Source organism: Thunnus albacares, chromosome 16 (genome assembly GCF_914725855.1).
Source record: "Thunnus albacares chromosome 16, fThuAlb1.1, whole genome shotgun sequence".
Taxonomy (NCBI): Eukaryota; Metazoa; Chordata; class Actinopteri; order Scombriformes; family Scombridae; genus Thunnus; species Thunnus albacares.
The window spans coordinates 16921788-16928008 of NC_058121.1; the positions used below are offsets into that span (position 1 = coordinate 16921788).

General features: G+C 39.2%; 1 long non-coding RNA gene across 2 annotated transcripts; it reads right to left on the reverse strand.

Moving 5' to 3' along the window:
- Nucleotides 1-1606: 1606 nt before the first annotated feature.
- Nucleotides 1607-5591, reverse strand: LOC123000043. 2 transcript variants are annotated; one of them, XR_006407881.1, is made up of 5 exons: nucleotides 5461-5591; nucleotides 4708-4904; nucleotides 4431-4594; nucleotides 1895-1943; nucleotides 1607-1661 (listed from the first exon to the last, which is right to left on the reverse strand). It is a non-coding gene; the product is annotated as an uncharacterized LOC123000043 (long non-coding RNA). The 2 variants fall into 2 exon arrangements; XR_006407880.1 differs by having other exon boundaries at nucleotides 4708-5591.
- Nucleotides 5592-6221: the final 630 nt, after the last annotated feature.

Genomic DNA, 6221 nt, shown 5'->3' on the forward strand with positions numbered 1-6221 from the left:
GAGATTGCATATGGAGTTCTGTAGGTCCTTCCATACTCCTCTGCAAATGCATTCCAGTTCACCACACCTGATCACAGAAGAAGGGTTCATGTGTAAAATGTAAGTTCAGATTTTTTTATGTGAAATTTTCTGGTGGCAGTGTTTCCCCAGGATTCATTTAGCAGCCACCACAGCAAGGAATTTATGACCACTGCAAGAGAAATGTGAGATTAAAATAAACACTTATTATCTAAAACAAAAATTTGCTCTGGCCTCGCTGCAACGTAAGCAGCGGCAAACCAGCATGTCCAAGTTGAGTGCACCTATAGTTTACCGTGATCCTTTAAGTGAGTGACTTTCACTTACAGCTCAGAGGTATTTTGCATCTAAAAAGATGGGAGGAGGGCAGAAGGAAACAACACTCAACTTACTGTGAAGCCAGCAGAAGTGTGCTTCCTTCAGAAAGGATTCTTCTCTCACTATCCTCCAGAAATGTGTGCACGTGAGAGCCAGGATATGGATTGCAGGGTCGCCGTCTTGTAGCACCACAAGCATGAAGATCATGTGCAACATTTCCTCAGGCAGCTGTGAACATAAACATAAGTCTCTACAAAATCTCCATCATCATCTTGGAACAAGGACACAGCGTCAGAGGCGAAGGACCTCTCTTTATTTGCATGTTCTGTAGCCTTCACACAGTTGAAGTTTCAAGTAAAGTTTATTTGGAGGCCCAACTCACTATTTCCAGTCTGAAAGGGCTTAACAGGCCACAAGACGACAATCCATAGCTTAAACCCTCATAACAGCAAGAAAAAACTCCCCAAAAAAACCCAAAGAGAAAAGAAAAGAAATCTTGGGAAGGATCACAGAGGGGGCAACTTCCTGGACGAAATCACAAATCAAATTGTACTTATTTTAATCATATATATGAGCATTGAAGTTATACCATTGTGAAATCAAATGAAGCCGCCAGGACAACATACCAGGAGTACTGCAAATATAGCAAAGTTGTGTTGGTTGGTTTGTGTGCATCTGAAGTCAGCAAGCTGAATGAAAAGAAGAAGAGAGAGTCCTCTATTGCAACAGTATGACTCTATTACGATAACAAAAATTGCTTTAGGTGGAACTGAGGACAAGGGAAACAACTGAAGCTGCGTCAGAGTGCTGACATTGTGCTGCTGTCATTTGGGCCTTGTTCCATTTACACATGAGCCCAATGCCAGTAAAGTAAAGGAAAAGACTGCACATGTGAAAAGGGCTACAAACTAGGGATGTGCAGAGGGCCCAGTATTTGTATTTGTATCTATATTTGTTGAGGCAGCAAAATTATTTGTATTTGTATTCGAAACAAAGTGGAAAGGCTTTAAAATCCTGTTTTCGTTTTTATTATGCTTTTAATTTTAGAAAATTAAAGTGTTACAGTAAGTGTTCATTAATAAACTACCTTATGAAGGGGGTCATCACACTGGGTCTCGAACTGGAGATCATAGACGACTGCGCTGACTACTGAGCTAAAACTTCACTCATCACTGTTAATGGACATTCTATAAGAGAGCATGAATTAAAAATCTATTAATTTTTTATTTCTTCATTTTAATTTTTAATTTTTTCCTTCTGGAAAACGTTTCACTCATTATCATGAAGATTCCACAGTCAATGCCAAAATGTTGTTTGGGGAGCCCCTGTTTAAAAAGATAAAAAAATAAAAAGTTTAATGAAAAGCAAACTACAAAGTTTAATAGCTTAAAGATTGTGTGTTAGTGTGATAGACCTAGTTTGGCAGTTTGCAGTGTGTTCAAGTTGTAAATGAGAAACGAGAAATAGAGTAAAGTAGCCCAAGTTGTGACACAAACCAATAATTCATTTAAAAAAAAAATTGATATGCAGATAAATGTTCTTTGCAAATTATTTTTACCTTAATATCTGAGCCTGCTAATTCTGTCCACGGTTCCACAACAACAGACCTGATAAAAACAAAAATAACATATAGAAAAACTCAAACACACACAACAATTCTTTTGAGGCACACAAAGTTTTTTGAGCTGCAGAACATGCCTTAGGCAGAAACCTCAGGCATGTTCTAACCTAATCTAACCTTAGAAACCTTAATGTGTTTCAATAAGTTTCATGTCTAAAGCCTTGTCTCATGTCTGAATGTTGGGAATCCAGGAACAGAACCTCTCTCTTAAGTGGCTTCATAACCTACAGGGAAAATGGTCTTAATTCTACTCTATTGCATGTTGTAAATTCTCACATTGTATCGCAAAATGTGATGCAAAAGTAATAGCATTGTAAGGCATTTCAAGAATAAAACATGAACCTCTGAAAAACTGCAAACAAAGTTGGAAAGAAGTTTCATGACGCACAGGATTAAAGAGCTCAGGTAAGCCGATGTCTACCATATAACAAGCAGAATGCTGAGTTTCAACTGATCAGTCTGAAGTGTATGGAGGCTGCAGATCAATTAACAATTTATTTATTTATATTTTAAGCCTTATTCTGTTATTTTTGTGCACTTGTTGAGAGAATTTTGTTTCTTGTTGATAAAATCATTGAAGTGTCAGTGGATTGACGTTGCTTCAGAAACAGACGTGGTTCTGAGACATCTATTCTCAGCACAGCAACACCAACAACTCGCTTTGCACTGCTTCATCTGAATAACCCCCCTCCCTCCCCCATACCCCTCTCCTCCCACCTGTACTCCCACCTGCGCTTGGCACCAAAATACACAGACAGGCAAAACAAAATCAGGAAAGGGTTGGAACGCGTTGGTCGTTATAATCAGTGACTAGAAGCTTCTGTCTCTCTTTCTTGCTCTCTGTCTCTCACCAAAATACCTGTTAGTATCCAAATAACAATCAGCAAGCCAAGTAAATCACAAAAAGCTTCAGCATAATATTTCCATGATCATATTTATAGCCTCGTAGCGCCGCCTATGAATGAAATCACCTATGCTGGTGGACAAGACTACTGGTATGGCATGTTCATGTCAACTGGTAAATAAACTGGTAGGTAAACTGGTAAATAAGAATCTTGTATTATTTAGAGTGCAACGATATATCCGACTAGGTCAGGGATAGGGAACCATGTAACATGGAGAACCATGAGTTTGCAGGTTTTCACCCCAGTCAAAACTAACATTACAGCAGGTGATTTCACACTGATTAACCACAAAGCAACATTGTCCATCATAAAAGCTGGCATACTATCTATCTATCTATATATGTGTGTTCGTGTGTAACGTAATGGTAAAACAGAGTAAAAAGCAGCATGGAATTGCGAAAACGATGCATTTTTTGTCAGTTTACAAGTGGTGAAAAAAGTGGCACTCATGGAATAATGTATTTTATGCTGCCCATTGTCACCAAGGACAGTGTAAAAAGTGGTGTTGTCTTAAATGATAATGATCTCCGCCCTGTGGTTTTCATAGCCGCAAAATTTAAACTGTAACCACCCAATCAGTAAAACAGAGGGGCAGATCACACTTGACACCCTGGGTGTATGTGATGTGCTATTGTGTGTAACTTTGTTTTTTGTATAATGTGTCCTGTGTGTTTTTTACTTTGTACTGTTTGTTATTGTGCTGCTATACGTTTTATTTATGAGGGACTGCTTTAAAGCTAACTCTGGTACAGTACTTCAAATGTTAACATTTATGTTTAAAACTGTACATTGTCCCAATAAATACAATACTAATCCAGCATCTCCTTTGCTGCAAAACGATTGCACCCATTAGCCCACCTAATCTGTCGTGACATTTGTCACGCTATTTGTTTGGGTAGCCTAAAGAAAAGCCCAAGTTTGCACTTGGGTGTTATTTTATTCCCCTTCCAAATTTACTGGTTAGACAATGTAAATAAGCACTCTGGTGTTAAACGATGGGTATGAGCAAGGGTAAAACAATGACAAATAAAATTAAAACCTTGTTGGGCTATTATGGCATTGTAGAGTGAGGTGGTGTAATGGTGAAGGCATCGATAGAAATGTTACAAAGCAGGTCATGGGTTTGCGTCCCTGCTCAACACTTATTAGTTGGTGAACATTTTGCTGCAGGTAACTCATTTAAAATTAAAGAGAATTAATGTCCTGTATGGTAGTTGACAGACGGCCCTGTTGCTCAAGGCAGCCTCTAACAAAAATCTGTAGTGGGCTCATGTGTCTCTATGTCTTCAAACCATGGTTATTCCATTGGCTAACAAAATCTCTCAAATCTCTGTTGATCCTTGGCAGATAGATGTAATGGAGAGCCCAGAGGTGCATTTCATCGTCAATAACAATGATGCCCTCGCTCTCCAGATGGAATAAGTCATAATAGACATTCATCAATCCGTGCCAGAGATCACTCCAGAGCCTCTCAATTCTCTGATTGTGGGTACTCCTGCCTCTGAGAGCACTGCCACGATCAAAGCCTCTGTAAATGTTCATCATCAGCCAGACTGTATTGTTCTCACATCCTCTGTCTGTCCTGACCCTGGAGGGTACGCCATGGTGGACCACAGCAGTGATGAAGCTGTCCAATACAGTGCTGCTGCAGTTGTTTTTTGAGGCATGCAGGAAGATCACAAGGAGACTATACCCATCTATAGCCCCATGAATGACTATCGTCCACCTAAAACTGGATAGAAAATATTAAAGGTGGACATTGATATAGCAACAATGGGAAACACATACAGCTGATGTAATATTGATTTCTTTTTTAACCGAAATAAGTGGTGTTGCTGTACCTACCTTATCAGCTTGTGGTTTCCATCAATGTCCCACAATGAGTTTGGATCCACCACCTGATAAGACCGTCATTCTGGTCTCTGCAACACTGCTTGAAGTGCAGCTCCAGCATTTATGCGGCACAAGCTTGCTCGCACCCTCTTTCTCTGTACACAAAGTTCACTTGCATGCAGGAATGCTCTGACAGACTCAAGATAGGGCTGGGCAATAAAACAATAACAATAATTATCTTGATGTAATTTTCCTTGATAGAAATATAATATATACAAATGTTCAATATAATTAAACTGAGCGGGAAAGAGAGAAGACATTGAAGGAGCTACGCTGGGTTGGCTTCGCTGAGCCACGCTTCTAATTCACTCAGCTTCGCCTCGATCACGGCAAATGAAGTACATTAATTACATGTACCATTATCACTAAAGGAGGCAGAGGAATAGCTAAACAGGAGACACACCGAGCACGAGAGAGAGGAGAGAAGAGGAGAGTGAGAGGGAGAGAGGGAAGCCATTGCTAACTGCTAAGCTAAAATAGCTAGCAGATCTGAATTGGGTGTAAGCAACTGTGGGATTAGCGAGAAAATCACTAAAAGAAGGAGAAAGCTATGAGTGCTTGAGCAGAACAAGTGTGTGTTTAAATGTACAATGGGTAATTAGCCATTATAATGAACAATATAGCAAAGTTAACTGGGTTGAGAGCATCAAAACGTTACCAGTAACAAAGAAACACTGGCAACTGGAAATGAGACAATAGGCTTACCGTAGCATGCCTGGTCACAACTTCATCTGGGCAGAGGTGATTTCTTGACGATATGTATTGTGGATGTTTTCATTTGTATAATTTAGTTGGAATTACGTTACCGTGTGTTACTGGACATGTAACTAACTTTGCAATCTGAGCCATCTTAATTAATTACTTAATTTTTCTATTAAGATATTTTTTTTTGTTGAGGAAAAAGGACTGCAAAAGGATTTTAATTAATTTTACTCATGCATATCCTCATGTTGAAAAAAAGTTTTATCATTATAATTGTTTTGAATGTTCTACCTCAGATTTGTGAAATCTTCTGAACTGGCAAGATTTGACATTTATCGTAGTAGTTATCGATATTGACTGATAGGAAAATTTTTATTGTGATAACATTTTTGGCCATATTGCCCAGGATCCACTAGGTTAATGCCAGCCTCAATGTCCTGCACAGATTCATCCAGGGCAGAATCTGTCAGGTCTGTGAAGCACAGGTGAAGTGGATTTGTCTGAAAGGTAAAAAATGTAGTCCAGTACAACCATTACCTAACTTAACCCAACAATATTCACACATATTACAAATAGAAGTGTATGTGTGTGTTTACAGGTCAAATCTTACATCACATTCTTACACGATTATAGCACCTCAAACATCGTCTAACTGTACGCACAGACACATGCAGAATATCTGCCATCTGAAGCGCAGTAAACCTACATGACCTTAGGAATGACAGCTGTTCCCAAGTGACCAAGTAATGGGATCGACCCCTACC